The sequence below is a fragment of the Parasteatoda tepidariorum genome, chromosome 3, assembly GCF_982258835.1.
Source record: "Parasteatoda tepidariorum strain Cologne lab strain chromosome 3, Ptep-v5.0, whole genome shotgun sequence".
Taxonomy (NCBI): Eukaryota; Metazoa; Arthropoda; class Arachnida; order Araneae; family Theridiidae; genus Parasteatoda; species Parasteatoda tepidariorum.
This window is the reverse complement of record NC_141757.1, coordinates 20,166,070-20,188,463: the sequence shown is the minus strand read 5'-3', so window position 1 is coordinate 20,188,463 and position 22,394 is coordinate 20,166,070. Positions and strand designations below refer to the sequence as shown.

The 22,394-nt window shown below is 29.3% G+C and overlaps 13 non-coding genes across 13 annotated transcripts; all 13 read left to right on the top strand.

Annotated features, from left to right (window-relative positions):
• The first annotated feature begins 9,155 nt into the window (after positions 1–9,155).
• On the top strand, positions 9,156–9,228 carry TRNAT-UGU (transfer RNA threonine (anticodon UGU)). Its single transcript has one exon. It is a non-coding gene; the product is annotated as a tRNA-Thr (tRNA).
• Positions 9,229–9,404: 176 nt separating this feature from the next.
• Positions 9,405–9,477, top strand: TRNAT-CGU (transfer RNA threonine (anticodon CGU)). Its single transcript has one exon. It is a non-coding gene; the product is annotated as a tRNA-Thr (tRNA).
• Positions 9,478–9,653: 176 nt separating this feature from the next.
• Positions 9,654–9,726, top strand: TRNAT-UGU (transfer RNA threonine (anticodon UGU)). The gene has a single exon. It is a non-coding gene; the product is annotated as a tRNA-Thr (tRNA).
• A 176-nt stretch (positions 9,727–9,902) lies between these two features.
• On the top strand, positions 9,903–9,975 carry TRNAT-UGU (transfer RNA threonine (anticodon UGU)). The gene has a single exon. It is a non-coding gene; the product is annotated as a tRNA-Thr (tRNA).
• A 176-nt stretch (positions 9,976–10,151) lies between these two features.
• On the top strand, positions 10,152–10,224 carry TRNAT-UGU (transfer RNA threonine (anticodon CGU)). The gene has a single exon. It is a non-coding gene; the product is annotated as a tRNA-Thr (tRNA).
• A 176-nt stretch (positions 10,225–10,400) lies between these two features.
• TRNAT-UGU (transfer RNA threonine (anticodon UGU)) lies at positions 10,401–10,473 on the top strand. Its single transcript has one exon. It is a non-coding gene; the product is annotated as a tRNA-Thr (tRNA).
• A 176-nt stretch (positions 10,474–10,649) lies between these two features.
• Positions 10,650–10,722, top strand: TRNAT-UGU (transfer RNA threonine (anticodon UGU)). Its single transcript has one exon. It is a non-coding gene; the product is annotated as a tRNA-Thr (tRNA).
• A 176-nt stretch (positions 10,723–10,898) lies between these two features.
• On the top strand, positions 10,899–10,971 carry TRNAT-UGU (transfer RNA threonine (anticodon UGU)). The gene has a single exon. It is a non-coding gene; the product is annotated as a tRNA-Thr (tRNA).
• A 176-nt stretch (positions 10,972–11,147) lies between these two features.
• On the top strand, positions 11,148–11,220 carry TRNAT-UGU (transfer RNA threonine (anticodon UGU)). Its single transcript has one exon. It is a non-coding gene; the product is annotated as a tRNA-Thr (tRNA).
• Positions 11,221–11,396: 176 nt separating this feature from the next.
• On the top strand, positions 11,397–11,469 carry TRNAT-UGU (transfer RNA threonine (anticodon UGU)). The gene has a single exon. It is a non-coding gene; the product is annotated as a tRNA-Thr (tRNA).
• A 176-nt stretch (positions 11,470–11,645) lies between these two features.
• On the top strand, positions 11,646–11,718 carry TRNAT-UGU (transfer RNA threonine (anticodon UGU)). Its single transcript has one exon. It is a non-coding gene; the product is annotated as a tRNA-Thr (tRNA).
• Positions 11,719–11,894: 176 nt separating this feature from the next.
• TRNAT-UGU (transfer RNA threonine (anticodon UGU)) lies at positions 11,895–11,967 on the top strand. Its single transcript has one exon. It is a non-coding gene; the product is annotated as a tRNA-Thr (tRNA).
• Positions 11,968–12,143: 176 nt separating this feature from the next.
• On the top strand, positions 12,144–12,216 carry TRNAT-UGU (transfer RNA threonine (anticodon UGU)). Its single transcript has one exon. It is a non-coding gene; the product is annotated as a tRNA-Thr (tRNA).
• The last annotated feature ends 10,178 nt before the right edge of the window (positions 12,217–22,394 follow it).

The following is a 22,394-nucleotide window of genomic DNA, read 5'->3' as shown; positions in this document are numbered from 1 at the left end:
AAGTATTTCTTCATGGAATTATCTTTGGATAAACAAATTTTAAAATTTTGGGCAAATATTTTTCAATTCGCTTCAAAAGTTCTCGAGATATAGCAAAATAAGCATAAAGTAAAATGAATATTAAGGGGCCCAAACTTTGGATCGCTCCCCTGACCAAGAAACTGGGACCATACATCCCAGATTGCGGCTTTATTTTGGGGGTCAGAAATCAGAATCCGTCCAAAAAAAGGTATGTCTATTTAAAGAAAGTACGTTTTTTGTGTTTTATTTCGACGCTTAAAATATCGCCTGCAGTTATTAATTAGTATATTTTAGGTCACCATTAAGATTGAATCCTAGAACCTAAAAATCCTATAATTAGCTCAAAAGTTATTCAGGGGGGTCCTGTTTTTTTTTCGCAATGTACATACTGAACAATATTATACGATATCTTTAATTAACTGCATCTGAAAACTTTTATATATAACGAAAAACTATTCTAATTGATTTTCATAAATGCAACCGTTAAAGAGCAAGAATCAGCAATTCAGCGGATTATTTAGGCAATGTGCAAAATAACTAGAGTGATCTGTTAAAGTGCAAAAAATTGCTGCTGTTCTGAAACTACCTAGACCAGGGATGGCGAACCAATGGCACGCGTGCCATTTATGGCACCCGACACAATATTTTGGGCACGCCACCGATCACATATGTTATTACATAAATGTTATTACACTATAAAACATATGTAACAATTAAATTAAAATTCATAAGGAGCACAAAAAATAATAAACAATTATTAATAAAAAAATTAACAATTAATGCTTAAAAAGCAATTAATAACCATAAAAAACAAGCTTACAATGAATAACTAGCAAAAAAAAAATTAACAGTCCTGCTTAAACTAACATCTTACGACCTAAAAATAAGTTATTTGTCATCTAATCTGCAACACTGATGTTACTTTAAGCTGAATTACGCGTATAACTGAGACACAGCAAAATGTGTTTTTTTTTCAATGTAAATTAAGAGTTTTGAGTTGATAGTATTTAGTATTATTATTTTTCCAATAATCACGAAGTCAAAATTATTTGACGGCATGTCTATGACCTAATTAAACATTTTTTTAGGAAAAATGGCACGTTGTTGTATAAAGGTTCGCCACCCCTGACCTAGACTATCTTCACATTACTTGCTAGGCATTAGTTAAAGTGAAAATAAGATTTTTGCTAGAACTACAGAAACATTTCTGTTCGCTTAAGTCTACGTAATGTTATGCATTTATTTTTTGATATTTTAATCAGGTTAACGCAATCAAATAATCAGCAAATTAGTTTGTAGATTCAATCATAAATCAATTAAACAATTATAATATAAAGAATCAAACGGTTTAAAATTTTATTACAATTAAATGAGAATTAAATAAGAATATTATTAAAAAGAAATGAGGAAAACAAACTTTTGAAATTTAACTATGCGGAAGCCCTTAATGTTCGCATTACTTAAGTAAAATGTGGTCAGCTTTTTATTCCGCGGAGCAAATTAGCTTGTCTGAAGAGTAGCTGGGTAAAATGAAAATTAGTTTATAAACTCGATCATCTATCAATTAAATAACTACAATATAATATAAAGAATCGAGCCGTGATGGCTCAGGGGATAGAGTGTTCGCCTTCCAATGAGATAAGAACTGGGTTCGAATCCCAGCGATGACTGGTAGATACGAATTCCGCATCCGGCTTGCACCAACCACAGTGCTGACGTAAAACTTCCTCTGTGGTAGACGGATCATGGATTAGAGTCCCCTCGCCGTCAGGCTAACTGTGGGAGGTTTTCGCGGTTTTCTCTCCGTGTAACGCAAATACGGGTTAGTTCCATCAGAAAGTCCTCCACGAAGGCAAATTTTTCCCGATACTTAATCCAGGAGTTCCCTTGTCTTCTGGATTGCGCTCAAAATTACATGGCCACTGAGTTGAACATTACTAGTCGTAAACCCAAAAATCGGATCATGACGGTTATAAAATACAATAAAAATTTAAAGAATCAAACAGTTTAAAATTTCTTTACAATTTAAAAGAGAATTAAATAAGAATATCATTAAGATGAAATGAGAGAAGAAAAAAAAAAACTCTGAACTTTTACAATACCAAAGCCTTTAATGTTCACATTAACTAGGTAAAATGCGGAAAACTTTTGATTCCGCACTTGAACGGAGCAAATCAGTTAATTTGCAGATTATCTAACTAATGTGCAATTAATAACTTTCGAACTTTAACAGTAACATACCCGTTAAATAAACTTTGTTCCCGTAATGCTAAGGACGCTATGTATCAAAATTTAAATCAGTTACTATTTTTATTTTTTTTTTTTTCAAAATTGACCCAAATTTTCCTGATTTCCAATATTATTCTTTTGACTAGCAAAAGCCACCATTTATTTGCACAATGACCAAAATATTCGAACCAAAGTTACTAGTACACACGAACATCCGACCAAAACAAGCATGGCCTTTTGAGTTTGACTAAAAACCATTCAAGCACTCCTATTAAATCACATGTTTTGATCGCATTTGCGAATGACCGTGGATGATAAATCGCGGTCATTCAGTATCACCCAAAGTCGCGCGACATCTCATCCTTTGTTGTTTCTATTTTTATTCTATTTAGTCACAAAAAGGATGGGATATGACAGAAAGGAACAATTTTTTTCTTCAAGTAGCTCTTCAATTTTTTCCGTTTACGAGTTTGGGTCCTTGTGGCTGCATGGTTCATCGGGCGACAAAATACCGTGCAGAATTGGCTCTCAGAAATCGGGCAGAATAATTTCTCTGCGGGAGAACACTTCACAATTCATTCTATGCCCTGCCCCACAAAGAAGAGGGGAAGTCCTTCATATAAACCCCCTCCTTTACATTTCCCTTTGTGACATTTTTTTTCCTGAGGAACCACATTCTGTATTCTGTATCAAAAGGGATCCATTTTTGTTATTGGAAAAAAATTTTACACCGAAATTCAAGCTACAACCCTTGAAAAATTGTTATTTTTGGAATCAAATTTTAGAATTGGGAAATTGTTAACAAACTCCGCCCTGAATTGTGCACCCCTTCTATAAAGTCGAAAAATATGCTAATTCTATAACAATGCCTGTACTTTTACAATATGTTAACCAGGATGGCCACGTTCTGGGAAGATTAAAATGTTGAAAATTGTTTTATAACGCTGTTAGAAGTTTTTAATTCTAGGAATTCAGTTGCTGGTTTTTGAACAACTAGGTCTACAGAACTGACTCAGGGGATAGAGCATTCTCCGGCCAATGAGGTGAATCCCAGGGCTGGCTGGTAGATGCGAATTCCGCACCCAACTCGCACAGACCCCAGTGATGACTTAAAATATCCTCAGTGGTAGACGGATCATCGGTTAGGATCCCCTTGTCTTGCTAACCGTGGGAGATTTTCGTGATTTTCCTCTCCGTGTAACGAAAATGCGGGTTAGTTGCATCAAAAAAGTCCTCCGTGAGGGCAAATTTCGCTTAATATTTAATCCAGGAATTTCCATGTCTTCTGGATTGGATTCATAATTACAAGGTTGCGGAGATGACCATTAGCAATCGCCTTTGTAAATGTTTTTAAAACAAAAATTGGGTCGGCTGTTCAACGACGGTTATAAAATAAAACGTTATAGGACAGTTACAAATCTGAAGTGGTCGCTGAGAACACGAAAGGTTCATTAGTATTTATCTAGAAGGAATAAAACATTTTTACCTTATCGTAATATATTTTTTAAGACGATTGTAATATATTGTTGATAAAGCATTAAATTTTAGACTTCAGATAATTGAGATTTTCTTTTAATAAAATGTTAATGGGCAAATGAAAATATCCACTTAGTTTAATCATACTACTTTTTTCATAAAGGAACTTTAAATATCTCCCAGATAGGGAAAATTCGGTGTAAAATGGGCTACTACAAGAATTCCTCGCATTTTACGAAACTGATATAGGCATGAGATAAATTATTCCATTTAAAAAGTGATTGCATAATTAAATTAAGAGAATATTTTATGGTTAGCTACCTCTTTAGGATCTAGAAAAACAAAACCAGCATATATTAATCCATTAAAATCCATATTTTTTTTACTGCAGTCTTATTAGAGTGAATTAATTTAAAATGCGGTACTTCAAAGTAAGTGATCTTTCCCCGCCCCCCTTTTGCTAGCAACAACTCTCCTCTTTTACCGGCCCTACTGCCGGTTGCACCCTTTGCTATTCCAAGCAGCTTAGTCCCTCATGATCTATCTGATGCCAGCACTCTTCATTTATTTAACCCTACTCTGCTCAACTACTTTTCACAATCGTGGTCTGCCTCTCTTCCTTTTTCCCTCAGGCTTCCAAAATTTTTTTCACTGTGTTATTGTTGTCTTATCTATAGATATAAATCCATTTCATTTTCTGCATTTAAATTACTTTAACTATATCTGACTCTCAAAATTTGTAGTATGATTCCCAATTGTACCTTATTCTTCATTCTTCTCAACCTTGCCAAAAATTATTCTCTAATTCTTTCGTTCGCAAAATCGCAAATGAGTAATCCATTTTCCTCTAATTTATTGATAGTCTGATGTTCGCTTTCATGTAATATTATTGATGTTACGAAGGTCTTTTATATTTGTAACTTTTTGTTCCTACTCAAGCTTTTTTTAAAAAGCTCTGAGCTGTCATTGTAGAAGACTGGGGTTAGATTCTCAACGGTGGCTTGAAGTCCACACAGTTTCGGATCGGTGGGTACCAGACGTTGGTCAATTGTAGAGCCTTCAACTTGTAATACTTTACTCAAGTATTTAGATTTGAACTGTTTAATTTCGGTTGCTACCATTTTATATTTTAGAAAAAAAATCAGCATACTTAAAAAAAAAATTTTTTTTTTGTAAATAAGTTTGGTTACAAAAATATCTTTGAAACCCAGATAATTGGGTAGTTGCAACTCGCGAAAAAATGAATTTATTACGCTTAAAAGTGTGGTTTAAATCACATTTTAATTGTATACCTGTAAGAGACGTCACGCGTGTGCGTCGAGCCTGATTGGGTCCGAATCGACAAATGACACGGTTTATCTACTATGCCGTCACCTACTAGACAAAACAAATCATGCTACTAAAAATTGAATATCATTCAAGCATTTTTTTTTTTCATTTTTTAATATTTATATCATCAAATTAAGTATAAATTTATCATTGCCAAACATTTAGCTTCATTATTATCATCAGTTTTGAGTTATGCAAGAATTCCTTTTGGCTATTTAATTATTTATTTGATATTTATGATTTCTTATAATAATAATCACTCATAATAGTCGAAAGTAATACTTTAATTAAATAAAAATAAACTTCTTCGAATAAAATGGTTAGTCCTTCATAAGCACGAGCTAATGTTTATTTTCATTTAATACTATAAACTTCCAATTATATCTTCCCAATGTTTAGCAACGATGTTGATTTACGACAATTAATCGCTTACCTAAGAATTTTAAAAGTTATGCTTACAAGACAAGGTTAAATAAATATTTGGGGGACCCGGGGGGAAATAATTTCTGTAAATTAAATAAAATAATCAAACATATGCTTTAAAAAAAAATTTAAGAAAAGTATACTGAACAGATTAATGAGATATTTACAAACTTTAAACTTATTTGCTTGTAAATTATTTAACTTAATTAGCGTGATGTATTATTTTTGAATTCACAAATATTTTTTAAAATTTATAAATAAAAAATCGCATGTTTTAGTATTTTAATTAATTAAAGAACTACGCTCAATTATTATGAATGATGAGAAATCCTAAATATAAAATAAAACAATTGAATAACCAAAAAGGAAACCATGCATAATCCAAAACTGATGATAATGAATGAAACCAATGATGATGGTAGAGTTGAGCTTAATATGATTAGATAAATATTACAAAAAGAAGTGTCAAAGAATATTAGACTGAGATTTATGTTCTTTCCTGTGCTTGCTTGTAAAGTATTGCGAAGAACAAAGTTGAAGTAATACTTAAGCATCTTCAAAAAAGAAAAATCGTCAAATCAATCGTTAATATAGCTATAAATATCTTCTGAAAACATTAAATACAAAAGAGAGAATACTATTTTAAAATTTCTGACGCTAGTTTTCTAAATTTTCAGAAGAAATTTCCCTGAGCTATCTTCCATCCCCTATGTGTTCCGGGGACAACGTATTCGGCAGATGTTCCTTATCCACCATTGCCGGAAACTTGTCCCCCGAAGAAAAAATGGAGAAATACAACATAAGGATCCCCTGCCCGCAGACTCTTTGTCCTGTACGCTCTTAGCAAAGCAGAACACCGCCACATTATACGCTTTTGAAGAGCATATCGAGGGATACACAGCGCTATCTACCCCCACCCCATTTTACCATTCAGCTGATTTACCCCCTGGTTATGGTCAATCCTCCACCTGAAGATTCGAAGTTCTTTTTTTTTCTTCTTTCTTTCTCCTCCTCAAAGACAGCTGTTTCACGTAGTAAGGAAATCTTTCCTTGGAACCCACCTTGCTCGCTCGTCGCCTGATAGCATCCCAGAAGGCATCGTAAACTTTATCACCATTCGAACCATCTGTCCTTTTAAATGACGCCAAATGCCTGACGCCAATAAAACTTTCAACCTGTAACAACCACCTGAAACTCGATATTTACCGATAAGCCCATTTAAACACAATCGGCAGATGAATTTTTTTTGAAGTAGTGAATTACTTTGGCAAGTTTTTGAGGTTATATTATCTAGATTCATTTAATTCTTTGAATTTGCGTTTTCTTTGAAAGTAATATACAACGAGCAATTCCTTCTTTCTTACCTACAGTATTGGCAAAAATATTTTTGTTAACTATTATTTAAATTCTAAAATAAATAAACAAAAAATAAAAATGTTTCAATAATTCCAAAATGTCTTCAACGTTTTTAAAATTCATAGGGTGATACCGAGTAAGATCTTACCCTATTATTTATATTTTTTCAAATTTTAATTTATTTTATACTTTTATTTATTTTATTCTGTTTATTTATTTATTTTCGTATTTCGTATACTGAGTTCTGAAATGCGCTTCAAATCTAAACATGAACTAAACTTTTCAAACTTTTTTTTTTTTTTTTTTTAAAAATCAACTAAACTTTTTTCTGGAAGTAAATTGGCTCTTAGCATTGAGTCTTGGTAACCAACTGTAACTCATGGATTTTTATCAGTCATCTTATTTGAACAGAATAAGCAAATGTATTTTTTTGAAGTAATAACTCTATATTCCGACCGAATATTCCGAACTCTATATTCCGAAGGTAACACGTTTCATTCATAAGCAAGCTTTTCAACGAACGAAAAATGAATCCAATCGTCGTTATTCGTATTGGAATATTTATGCATAATTTAGAACACGATACATAATTTTACAGCATTTTAAAAAAATTTCCCGTTTAACATTAAAAACGAAAATTCAAAACTAAAATGAGAAATTTAAATCGTCCAAGATTTTCAAAACATTTTTAATAGTGTTATGATATTCGCGTAGAGAAAGATATCGCATAATTTTTTTTTATTGCCTTCGTATTTTTTTTTTCTCATAATAATTGTATTCTATAATGCGTTTTAAATGTAAACAAGAAGTTCAGTGGCAACCAGACAACGGAATAGACAGTTAAATTTTTCAAGCGAATAAATTAATGGCTATTTATATATAGGCTTCACGTTTTATTATTATTATAAGAAACGAAAACCTTTCAGTGATTGAAAAAAAGCAGTGAGATCATTTTGATTTGCATCATTTACTTATTTATAATTAAGATAATATTCTATTATCTTATCACTAGTATAAGCGGCGTTTTTTGCTTTCATTACAGTAATGAAAACTTACAAATTTTAAAAATAACGCATGTTATGTTAATTGAAAATGTGAGTATGAAAATCGAGAAAATCGTCTTTCTTACCCCATGGCCCCAACCATAAATTAATAAACTTTTCTTATGGAACCTATATTTTGTTAAATAGAAACCTTATTTTTAGGTTAGTTATTTAGTATGAGTTTGCAATATATATATGTTCTTAAGGGAAATCTTGATGAAACATTCTTAATTTTAGGAATTTGCCTAAAATAAGGATAGTGAAAAGAAAAGGGATCAAAAAGTGGTAAAAAGTGGACATTTGGGATCAAAAAGTGGTAAAAGGAATGTAGTTTAAATTCTTGATTTTCCTGTTTTTCGGGGAGGGGAAGAGTTACATAAAAAAAAGTACGCTTAGTTGTTTAAAATGTTGTAGATAAATATTAATGTTCTGTAATGACTGCCCTTATTATATAATTTTAGGCCCCGAGTCAGTAATGAAATCAGAACAATATACACATTAATCGTCACCTATTAATATTTAATGCATGCTAGAAAATTGTCGAATCACAAGTGATAATGGCGAGATAATAATTTTTTTTTAAAAAGTCATCGGTAGTTTAAATGCCTGGGAAATTTTGAGATTTTTCTAATTGGGAATTTTTCAATAGGTGGAAACATAACATTTGACAGCGATGCAGTATAAATTTAATATACGGTAAAATTTCAGAGTTAATTCATAATTCTTTTTAATTACAAAATTTACGTAATTATTGCGAATGTTCTCTCGAAATGCCAGAAAAATTATTTTGCTTAACCCAAAAGACAAGTTTATGACATTTTTCATGTTAATTCAGCGAAAGAAAAAGAAAAAATTCAATTGTGTCTAAATGTTTACAACCAAAAATGAGAGAATAAATTTCAATGGGACGATTACATAATATAATTGAACAGATGGCAGCACTGGATTATTCGCGTTTTAATGGGTGAAAGATTTTTAGACAAATATTACAGTACAAATGTAACGATTACTACAAATATCACTTAATTTAATTTTTATTTTTTTATGGATTTAATAATTTAGGCGTGTGTCGCTATAATTCATTTTTCTCGCTTAGCTATGTTGTAGTAAAAAATATTTTTTTCTAATAAATTTCCAAGAAGCATTATGTAAAGTATTGAAATAAAATAACTTCTATAACAGGGGACAACACTCTCGTTTAATTTTTTAAATAATTCGTCTAAAAGAAAGAATAATTTCAGCGTTTGTCTCTATTGTTCATTTTTAATACTCAGATAAGCCACCATAGCTCAGGGGTTAGAGCACTGGTCTTGTAAACCAGGGGTCGTGAGTTCAATTCTCACTGGTGGCTCTATTCGGGAATATTTTTTCTAATAAATTTCCAAGATGCATTATGTAAAGTATTGAAATAAAATAACTTCAATACAACAGGGGACAAAACGCTCATTTAATTTTTTAAATTATTTATCTTAAAGAAGGAATAATTTCTGCTTTTGTCTCTATAGTTCATTTTTAACACTCAGATAAGCCACCATAGCTCAGGGGTTAGAGCACTGGTCTCGTAAACCAGGGGTCGTGAGTTCAATTCTCACTGGTGGCTCTAGTCGGGAATATTTTTTCTAATAAATTTCCACGAAGCATTATGTAAAGTATTAAAATAAAATAACTTCTATATAACAGGGGACAGCAAGCTAATTTAATTTTTTAAATTACTTATCTTAAACAAGGAATAATTTCTGCGTTTGTCTCTTTTGTTCATTTTTACCACTTAGATATGCCACCATAGCTCAGGGGTTAGAGCACTGGTCTTGTAAACCAGGGGTCGTGAGTTCAATTCTCACTGGTGGCTCTAGTCGGCAATATTTTTTCTAATAAATTTCCACGAAGCATTATGTAAAGTATTAAAATAAAATAACTTCTATATAACAGGGGACAGCAAGCTAATTTAATTTTTTAAATTACTTATCTTAAACAAGGAATAATTTCTGCGTTTGTCTCTTTTGTTCATTTTTACCACTTAGATAAGCCACCATAGCTCAGGGGTTAGAGCACTGGTCTTGTAAACCAGGGGTCGTGAGTTCAATTCTCACTGGTGGCTCTAGTCGGGAATATTTTTTCTAATAAATTTCCACGAAGCATTATGTAAAGTATTAAAATAAAATAACTTCTATATAACAGGGGACAGCAAGCTAATTTAATTTTTTTAATTATTTGTCTTAAAGAAGGAATAATTTCTGCGTTTGTCTCTATAGTTCATTTTTACCACTTAGATAAGCCACCATAGCTCAGGGGTTAGAGCACTGGTCTTGTAAACCAGGGGTCGTGAGTTCAATTCTCACTGGTGGCTCTAGTCGGGTTTATTTTTTCTAATAAATTTCCACGAAGCATTATGTAAAGTATTAAAATAAAATAACTTCTATATAACAGGGGACAGCAAGCTAATTTAATTTTTTAAATTACTTATCTTAAACAAGGAATAATTTCTGCGTTTGTCTCTTTTGTTCATTTTTACCACTTAGATAAGCCACCATAGCTCAGGGGTTAGAGCACTGGTCTTGTAAACCAGGGGTCGTGAGTTCAATTCTCACTGGTGGCTCTAGTCGGGAATATTTTTTCTAATAAATTTCCACGGAGCATTATGTAAAGTATTAAAATAAAATAACTTCTATATAACAGGGGACAGCAAGCTAATTTAATTTTTTTAATTATTTGTCTTAAAGAAGGAATAATTTCTGCGTTTGTCTCTATAGTTCATTTTTACCACTTAGATAAGCCACCATAGCTCAGGGGTTAGAGCACTGGTCTTGTAAACCAGGGGTCGTGAGTTCAATTCTCACTGGTGGCTCTAGTCGGGTTTATTTTTTCTAATAAATTTCCACGAAGCATTATGTAAAGTATTAAAATAAAATAACTTCTATATAACAGGGGACAGCAAGCTAATTTAATTTTTTAAATTACTTATCTTAAACAAGGAATAATTTCTGCGTTTGTCTCTTTTGTTCATTTTTATCACTTAGATAAGCCACCATAGCTCAGGGGTTAGAGCACTGGTCTTGTAAACCAGGGGTCGTGAGTTCAATTCTCACTGGTGGCTCTAGTCGGGAATATTTTTTCTAATAAATTTCCACGAAGCATTATGTAAAGTATTAAAATAAAATAACTTCTATATAACAGGGGACAGCAAGCTAATTTAATTTTTTTAATTATTTGTCTTAAAGAAGGAATAATTTCTGCGTTTGTCTCTATAGTTCATTTTTACCACTTAGATAAGCCACCATAGCTCAGGGGTTAGAGCACTGGTCTTGTAAACCAGGGGTCGTGAGTTCAATTCTCACTGGTGGCTCTAGTCGGGTTTATTTTTTCTAATAAATTTCCAAGAAGCATTATGTAAAGTATTGAAATAAAATAACTTATATACAACAGGGGACAACATGCTCATTTAATTTTTTAAATTATTTGTCTTAAAGAAAGAATAATTTCTGCGTTTGTCTCTATAGTTCATTTTTACCACTCAGATATGCCACCATAGCTCAGGGGTTAGAGCACTGGTCTTGTAAACCAGGGGTCGTGAGTTCAATTCTCACTGGTGGCTCTAGTCGGGAATATTTTTTCTAATAAATTTCCACGAAGCATTATGTAAAGTATTAAAATAAAATAACTTCTATATAACAGGGGACAGCAAGCTAATTTAATTTTTTAAATTACTTATCTTAAACAAGGAATAATTTCTGCGTTTGTCTCTTTTGTTCATTTTTACCACTTAGATAAGCCACCATAGCTCAGGGGTTAGAGCACTGGTCTTGTAAACCAGGGGTCGTGAGTTCAATTCTCACTGGTGGCTCTAGTCGGGAATATTTTTTCTAATAAATTTCCACGGAGCATTATGTAAAGTATTAAAATAAAATAACTTCTATATAACAGGGGACAGCAAGCTAATTTAATTTTTTTAATTATTTGTCTTAAAGAAGGAATAATTTCTGCGTTTGTCTCTTTTGTTCATTTTTACCTCTTAGATAAGCCACCATAGCTCAGGGGTTAGAGCACTGGTCTTGTAAACCAGGGGTCGTGAGTTCAATTCTCACTGGTGGCTCTAGTCTGGTTTATTTTTTCTAATAAATTTCCAAGAAGCATTATGTAAAGTATTGAAATTAAATAACTTATATACAACAGGGGACAACATGCTCATTTAATTTTTTAAATTATTTGTCTTAAAGAAAGAATAATTTCTGCGTTTGTCTCTATAGTTCATTTTTACCACTCAGATATGCCACCATAGCTCAGGGGTTAGAGCACTGGTCTTGTAAACCAGGGGTCGTGAGTTCAATTCTCACTGGTGGCTCTAGTCGGGAATATTTTTCCTAATAAATTCCCGAGAAACCTTATGCGTGGAATTAAAAAATAAAATAACTTCTATATAACAAGTGACAACACTCTCATTTAATTTTTTAAAATTATTTGTCTTAAAGGTGGAATAATTTCTGAATTTGTACACATTTTACGTAAAAAATTGGTCGTATGTTCAATTCTCCCAGGTGGTTTTGGTAGAGAATATATTTACTAATAAATAGCCATGAATAAAAAGTATTGAAATACAATAACTTCCTCTATAACGGGGGACGGGAAATTCAATTATAGTTAGTTCTCAATTTTATTTTATATGTTTTGAAATAGGAAAAATTTTTGTGTTCATTTTTCGTTATGCTATTTCATTAAAGTTATACTATTTACTTAGATATCCCAGTTTCCATAGTTCAAGTTTCGAAGCATATATATATTATTTTTTTTTTAAGTCAGTGCAATTCCCGTTATGGGCTTCTTGAAATAGATTTATTAATTCTCATCAAAAATGAGAGATATTGAATCAAATTTTATTTTTTCATTTGTAATGGAAAAAAGCAATAACAATTTCTTATTACAATAATTTCGAAGCTAAGTAAGCAACTAAAAATAAACTTCTCGAGACTAAAAATAACTTTGGACACTCCCTCAGGAATATAAAGCTCTCAGAAATAGATAAAAACTGGGAATTCTGGAAAATACAAAATAATTTAAATGATCGTATCATACTTTTTTTTTTTTTTTTAAATTCATATCGTCCGCATTTATATCACTCTCACATTCTGCTTTAAGAATAAAATTACTGGTTTTTAAAGAATAAGAAACCAAAGAGATAAAATATAAAGGTATTTTGGGCGCTATTACAGCTTTAAAATAGCCAAGGGTGGAGTTTTGAAATCAGGATTATATCAGAGCAGGTTTTAAAGATGCCTATGCGATAACAACTCTTATCATTTCTCTTACCAAGTCACTGTTTAATATTCATGTGTAGTCCACACCTAAGCAGGCAGATCTGAAATATAAATTTCTCCACTAGACAGTTATTTATGTGTTTTTGTAATGTGCGGGAGTGTGCACATGAATACACATTACCATTGATAAAGTGTTTTAATATTAAAAACGGCAGCATTATCTTTGTGTTTAGAATAGAAGCAGCATTTAAGTCCTTTTCCATGCTTACTTGTAACACCAGTTTTGTGTTATTAGTAAACTTGACCTTTGTAACCCATTATGAATTCTTATAATTTTCGATGTGGCCATTGAATGCTTCCATTATAAGACTGGATATTTATGTAGTTATGAAATACGTAAGGATTAATTTGAAATTTACGGAAAGTTGCATTCTCCACTTTTAAACACGGAAGAGAAAACAAGGTAAACAGCACCTGAAAAAAACGCAACGGATAAAAAGAGCACCCGAAAAAAGCACCATAAAATCGCATATAAGAATATATAATTTCTAAATTAGATTAATTTTAAGTATAGAATTCCTTTACAAGATATTACTTGTTTTTTTTTTTTTTTTTTTTTTTTCTCCACAGAATATTTCTATATACATGTTTACACTGTAAAAACTGTTAATACATATCTTTGGGAGAAATATTTTTTAAAAAAATTATTAACTGAGAACTTTTAATTTCTTAAAAAGTTTAATCATTTTCGGTCAAAAATCTTTCATAACTCAAAACGTATTCCTGTTAACACTAAAAACATTATCACAACATAGAACTAATATAATCTCAAATATTCACCAAAAATTTCAAAGCGATATCATAAGTAGTTTCTTAGAAAGTTTTCTTCGAAAAAGGTCAACTAAAGCATTATTGATAAAAGCCCTCTCTAACGACTCCCCTTAAATACTTTAAATTGATGCGTTTGCAATGGAAAATTTAAAAAAAAAACACATTTAACACATTTTAATAAAAGTAATTCAAAATAATTACCCGTGAAGTTTTATTTCTTTTGTTGCAATTACAAAATGGTTATTTCCGAAATGTTATAATTGCTTTTCAGCTGACATAATATTTATCTTGTTTAACAATTAAAAACCAAATTCCACTCAAATTGGAGAAAAAAAATATTTTCTAAAAAATTATTTAAAATACATTTATTATTTAATCAATTTTTTTTCTTAGTCGGAATTAAATTCACTTTTTAATTGTAAACTATTAGACCTTCACATTAATTAAAATAAAAGAAAAAGATTATTTAATTCACGTTATATTTTTAGATTAAAATCAGTTTTATTTTGATTATGCTTGCTCTTTTTAAAAAGCAACAATAGTTTCAATGATAAATTTTATTACTTGTTCTCATTTACCGCTTTACTAACTTAAGATCAAAAATCTAAAAATACACCTATATCGATCTTAAGGTTATGTCATTCATGACCATTAATCGGTCATTAAATTCACGTGTCATTAAACGATAGTAATTTTTTTTAAAATTCTACCTATCTCAAAACTTAATAATTCTGTTTTTTTGTTTTGTTTTTTCGTGGTATAAATGGACTTCTTTTTTTTTCGTAGCATAAATGGACTTTTTTCTAGTGTTCTTTCCGGTGCTTTTTTCTGGATGAGTTTTTTTTTCTCCTGTTGTGCTCTTTTTACAGGTGCTCTTTTCGGATGCTTTTTCACCGTAAATGCACCTCATTTGCTATACTAAAAATTTAATGACTGATTCGATTTGGGCCGTTTTACCCGAATTTAATGTATTTAATAAGAACGCCATTAGATTTTTTTTTTAAATAATTCAGTTAATATATTAAGTTTAATTGGAAAATTTTAATATTTTACCTATTTTTAATTGTAAATACAATTATAAATGTATAATGGAATTGTTATAAACAATGTAATAAACAATAGTCTCAGAGAGTATTAATCTTTTGATACGTATAAAATATCAACAATAATAAATAAGTTTTTCAGTTTAATACAATTTCAGTAAAAAATAACTTTTGAAAAAAATATTGCTTGTACTAGCATATCACAATACAGTAAATGCATTTAAATAATTTAAAACAATTTTAGAACTGCTTTTTAATAAAATAGTATGAAATTAAATAGTATAAAGTAATTAAATAGTATGAAAAGGGAAAGGTTCGTTGCGTAAACGTTGAATTAATCCTTATATATAGTTTAAGAAAGAAGATAATGATACCAAAAATAAAATTTAAACATTATTCAATATCAGTTTTCAATAGACTAAATACTATTAGCATATAAGTCCTTAAAAAAAAAGTCAACTGAAATAATGAGCGAAAAAAAAGAGCTCCGTGGCTTTTAGTCAAATAACATGATAAATTAAAACTTGATGACATTTTACAGCTATTACATACAACTTTCTCAAACTAATCTTCTTTGAAACAATAAGTGTAACGATAAACCGATTAGAGTTTACGGAGTAGATTGGAAAAAAGAAAACAACTAACAAAAAAATTTATGTTTCCTTATAAAATAAAATGAAGATGCTTTAATCCTTAATTGTCTGACTGTTTGGAATATAATCCTCGCATGTGCATCATGAGATAAATAATTTTTTGCTACATTAAAGAGTCTTTAAACTTAGTTTAATAATTAATTTTAAAATTATTTTTCGGGATAGTTTTAGATTATTTGATAATTTAACTTGATTCTGCAATTCTAGAAGAAAATAATTCCATTCTATTTTAACTATTTGTAGATTTCTTCTGTTAGCTATGATTTAATTTTGAAAAACAGGAAGTCCATGATTTCAGATTCAAATTTTAAAGTTTTTAAATTGCTAACACTATAATACTAATGTCTTGAATCCGCTTAGATAAATGTAAACAATGAAATAAATTTGCTACAATATTTATCTTTTTCTTTTGGAATTTTAATAGCGGAAAATTTATGAATAAAAGTTAACAGGGGAAATATTTCTCTCGCATAATTAATTCAAAAAAAAAAAAAAAAAAAAAAAAAAAAAAAAAAAAACAATTCTATTGAAATAAAATTATTAGCGTTTTAAAGTATTTTGCATACGAAACTGATCTGTTGAATTCTAAACTGGATTCAGAAAACTAATCCAGTTTAGTAATCAACTATAGATACTAATTCTAAACTAGGATTTAGATAATTCAACGCACTATTTGTGAAGATTTTATGAGGCAAATAAATTTTAACACATCAGTTGTATTTAATTTAAAAAGTCTTACTTACTCTGTATAGATTTTTCCATACATTTAAAACTAAAAAAGTATAATTTTACCACAAAGACAAGAACCAATTTAAATTTAAATATTAAGCAAAACATTGTTTCGACTAACACTGTTCTTTTCAAATACTTCATCTAAGCCATTTCGGGGTCTTATAATCTTTTATTTATGAGTATTCTACAGAAGTCACATAGTAAGTTAGTTATTTAGTAGAAAATAACTCGTTGGTGATTACTTATGGGGAAAAAAATTAAATAATCTGAATCTATATCTATTCTTATACGTTATTCATAATTTTATGAAAATGAGATTTTTCAATTTGTAATTTTTGATAAATAAATAAGAAAACTTTGAAAACGAATTTAAATCCAATGGGATGCCTGCAAGTGACGTAGTCGATTCTGATTGGTTGTTGAAATGTGGTATTTGTTTACGTTCGCAACTGTTCTTCTCATTCTATTAAGAGTAATCCAAGCCCGTCAAGTATCAATTCTCTTAAGTGATACATTATATATTCTAACACAAAGATTCTTTCTCAAAAATTTCAATTTTTTCACTATGCATTTTTTACTTAACACAAAAACAGGCACGAAGCCATGTACAGCATAAACAAACTAATAATGCATCGATGTTGCCAGACACAAAAAACAAAATATATCACGGTTACAATAAAATACATAACCAAATAATCAATTTAAGTGAAGTGATAGACGGTGACTAGAAAAAATTATTGTTCAACAAATTTGATGTGCGATATGGAGCTGTATTCAATTAACTTCACATTAATTAACATTCTGACTTATATAAAGAAACTTAGCTCAACTTTAACTCGCCATTTTGAGTATAAACGATTAGTTTGCGCTGACGTCATAGATCACATGTGTGGGTATTTATGATCTTCTTCTTCTTGAAGTACAGGTACCAGATTGTATGATTTTATTTTTTATAAAAAACTACTGATTAATTCATTTTAATATATAATTGTTTTAATAAATAAAAATTCTTGACAACGCAATCAATGAAAAATGATTTGAAATTTGTATTATTTCTGTTTCATATAATTTATCTTAACACAAAGAGATTCTATTCTAGAACATTCAGATAATATTTATTTTAAATAAATCAAACGATTTTTCAGCTACTGAGTTTTATTTCGCATCTGGCATCAGATTAAATATCAGCAGCTCAGCGAATGAACGCCAAATGTCTGTAAATTCGATCTAGCCATCTGTTATTTGCATTCAACCTGTCAAATAAGAAAAAGGGTGGTTTTTAGAGGGCAAAAAAGTGTGTGAGGGAGGGTAATCGGAGAAAATGCCCGCAAGCAATAAATAGGAGAGGCTCTTCAACCAAATGTTTTCAGACGATAGCAAGAGGGTAAAAATGGGGAAATGAAGAATGGATTTCTGTTGCTGGTCCATCATTCTTTTGCTGCCCGCTCGCGCTTGTTGCTCTTTATTACTGAAATTAACTCCTTTTGCAAGGGGGCTAAAAAAGAACAGAAACCATTCGCCTGTTCCAGAACCCACACCCTTTTCTTCTAGTTTTTTTTATTTGGTTGTTAAAGCTAAAGGTAATTGATATTTTTCGAAGCATCGTCCAAACCGGATTTCGCCGCCAGGTATTTTAATACCTATCAGTTATAGCTGGGCAGTTTTTTTTCTTCCATTTATTTATTTATTTTTACTATAATTATGCAACGTTTTCTCTTTCACTGCAGATGATTTATTCATTTTCGCTCGTCCGAAAGGGTAAGCTTAACCTAAAATTTGTGGTGCAATTATCTTGGTAATTTTAGAACATAATCTGCAAGCGAAACGATCTTCATACTACATACTAGTATTTTAGTACTTCTTTGTCAGTGTATTTTTTTCTAAATGTGGTACTGGCAACAGATATGATTGAAAAAAATATGTTTCTGATTAAATTCGGAAAACTACACGAATTCAAACCGGTAGACAGAAAAAAAATCCCTCAGAGAAAATAAATAAATAAATGAAGGTGGATGGGGGGAAAAAAAGATCATCAGAAAACAGCACATAATTAATTATTATATAACTGTAGCAGTTGATTCGAATCGGGCAGTTGAAACAAAATTTAATGTAATTAAATAATTATTCGAACGTGATTATTTCTTTTTTAAGAGGTCTAGGAGATTCTGTTTCCATTGATAAAGCATCAATCTACATCTTTTTCGACTTTCTTTAACTTTTCTAAAATTTGACTTAAAATTCCGAACTTTTTTTTACACATAAGTTATTTCAATGCAAACAACACTTTTGTAAAATAATGCAAAGAACTTTAATAATTTAATATTATTTAAAGATAACATTTCTAGGGGGGGAAATGACACTATTACGTCTTGCGAGATAGATAAATATAATAAAAATCATTCTAATGACTTTAAGCAACCTTCCATAGGGAGTCAAATATGCTCTTTTTAAAACATTACTAACTCAAAGAAATAGAAAAATAAGACGTAGTTTCTTTAGAATTAAAAAAACAATAATAATTTTTTGGATTTTTATGGAGAAAAAAAATTGATCAGAAAAAGATAAAATAAGCTCGTGTATGAATTTAGCAACATACTATACTCAAACCAATCACCAAGTTGTTTTACTTTTATAGTCGAGAAAACGTGTGCAAGATGAAAAAATTTATATTGAGAAAAACTGATTCAAAAGACAACTTTGAACGAAATTGTACCTGATTTTGCAAACGATTCCAGTTTATCAAATAGGTTTTTTTTTTCTTCAGTGAATGGGTTTCAGTATTTTTTGCAGAAATTTCGAGTATTGTCTTGTTCTTGGTGTCAAATTGTTAAGAATAAAACGGGTAATAACTAATACATAAATATTTAAAAAAAAAAAAAAAACGGAAATTTTGTTATTAAACAACCTTTAGAGTCTAAAGGGTGTTTATTAACAAAATTTCCGTAAGAAAATAAAAAAAAAAAGTCTAAAGTTTACTCTTTAAAAAATTAATCAAAAAATATAAGGATAATTTTAAAGTTATGGCAAAGAACTTTCTATTTTATTTGGTTAGTATGTTAAATATTCTATTTAGCATACTATTTAATAAATTGCTAACGAAGAACTTTTAAGCAGTTCCGTAATTGTTTTAAATTTCACTGATTACACTTATTGTATGGTTATAATAATAATGTACAAATAATACTTTTTCAATCAGTTTTTTTTTTAAATAGTATCGAATTAAAATACTTTATCATTCTTTTTGAAATATTTTTAACTCATAAAAAAAATTTTTTTTCCCCGAAGAGACAATTGTCCATTAATAAAATATTTACTATTATTACTATACTATATTTACCAACTATTTTATTTTATATAATTGAGTTTAGAATTAAAACTATTTAAATTATTAAAAATTCTGTTCAGTCAACTTCAGATTAAACTTTTGCATTTTAATTAATTTTTAAAAAAATATTTAATTTTCTATGCACAAATAACTATTTAATTGCATTAAATTCGGGTTCAACAGTTCGAATAAAATCGGATGTCACAGTTATGTAATAACTTATTTCATCCCGTCTTTTCTTCGCTGCTTTTTTTTCTGTTGTTTTTTTTTATTTTTTCATGAAGGTTTTTTCAAATCCTTTTTTTGGGGAGAGGTATTTCTTTCGGAGCTCTTTTTTCACTTGATTCGTGCTCTAAATATTCATTTTTTTAGGGCTCCTGGGAAAATAAATATGATGTTATTTTTTTTCCTTTTCGAATTTCGTTTAATTTTTATGCTAGACAACATACGTTCTTATTAGAAGTGAGGAAATTAGCGTTGACGGGTCAACCTAAATAATCGACTAAATTTTAGATAAATCCTTATTCCATAATTTGAATTTATCTAAATTTTTTTCGTGGTTAATTGCTAAAAATTGATCATTAAAAATTTTGGATAATCATATATCGGAGATAATTCAAAATATCAAAAGCAAACCTAACACGGCATGAATTTTCATCTTTTAATTAAACGTGGTTGCCCTAGTTTAACCATTTATTTTGGTAAATCTACTTTGATGTACAGATTTGAATACAACTAGTACGTAAAAAGTGTTATCAAAATTATTATATTAAAAAAAATTTAGAAGAGCCACGAATTACTGCTAAGTTTTCTAAATGTTTTGAAAAATTTTCTTTCATATTTTAAGTGGTTGCAAAATTTTTATGTCTTGCACTGCTTTCAGTAGTCTTCTGAAAATATTCAATCATCAAAGCAAGTGAAAATTTTCCTATCTAAGCAATTATTTACATTGAAATAATTTTAATGGGGTATATGTTAGATTTCTAGAAATTTATTCTCATCAAAGAATTATTGTTGTGGTAAGAAACACTTTTTTACATACATTTTACTATCACTTTAATTACTTGGCCTAGGAAAAAGATCATTGGAAAAAATGCACCAGAAAAAAAAGCATTTTATTAGCTATTCATTATTTGAATTTAACATCCGATTCGATTAAGCTTGAATTTAATGTAAATAAATACTTATTCAAAAGTAATTAGATACTTTTTATAATCGATAAGAATTTTTAATATTTTATCTACATTAAGTATTAAATATTCTTCAAAAAATTTCAATTGCAAACAAATAAAATAAAAAATAATGCAATATATAATTGCTTTGTTATAAATAATGTATTGATTAATAATAGGGAAGGTTACTCTTTTGATAAGTTAGATATTAACAAAAATGATAAATGATTTTAAACTAATATAATTTTTTGAAAAATAAGTAGTTGAAAAAGTATTATTTGTATGTTATTTAACATATACAGTAGATGCGATTATTTAAATTTAGAGCAATTTTAGAACTCAAGTGTCCCAAACATTTTGTTAAATAATATGAATATATGAAGATAATAAATTAATCCTTATAATATTAATTTGTTTTAAAAAAAGATCTAATTTCTTTGGAATAAATATTTAATTGCATTAAATTCTGGCTCGAATTGTATCGATTGTTAAATTCCTAGAGTAACTAATTACTTTAGATGCAAAAAAACTTTTAATTAAATTTTTTCTTAAAAAATGTTAAGTTTGAGTACCTTATTTTAAATTTTATTTTTTTATGAAGAGTGGATACTATTCCGTTACGAAAGTTTATTGGAAAGGATAAAGTTTCTCAACCTCCATCAATGCTGTTGGCAAAAATGTATCCATTTCTCTTCGTGCCGCCATCTAGCGACAATAATAAAAACAATAAAATCCTTCTATTAAAATATTGGAAATTTTTTTTCCTTTTCAGTAGTAATGTGAAATATTAAAAATATTATTTATACGAATAATATGGTTATAATGCGGATAATATGAACAAAGGATAAATATGAAAGTAATTATCATCATTAAAAACAGATATTAGAAAAAGTTAAAATATATAAAAAAAATTCCGTTTATGAAATTTGTTTTTTGATTTTCACGTTTTCATACAAAAACTTTTTTTTTCGCGTTTTATTAAAAATTAAAATTTCGGTGAAGACCAAAAACTACACTAAAATGTTCAGGAATAATAGGTAAATGCTAGAAAAATAATAGAATTAATAAGACAATATAGAGAATTTTAGTAGCTAAGTTTAAAAAATATACGTTTTTTTTAAAAAGTTATTTCTCTCAATTTCTGCTATTAATAAACTTATGAAGATATGAGAAGCAAAAATTTTTCCCAGAACATATTCGTTAATACATGCAATGTAAAATTTTATTCATTTTTGAATAAAAGGCAAAGGTGTTAATTGCAATTCTGAGATGACTTTTGGAAGGGGCAGTAAAAGCTATAGTTTTTACCATCCCGTCCAAGATTTTTCTGACTTTTTCTATATTTTGTACAAGTCTCATTTAAATAAAAGATTAAACATTGAAAAATTGCTAAACATTATTAAAGAAATGAGGCTTAAACTATAACAGATAAAAAAAAAAAAAAAATCAATACTTATTTTCGAATGCAAAAAAAAAAGTAAATAAATAAATATGTAATATGAAATTCTGAAT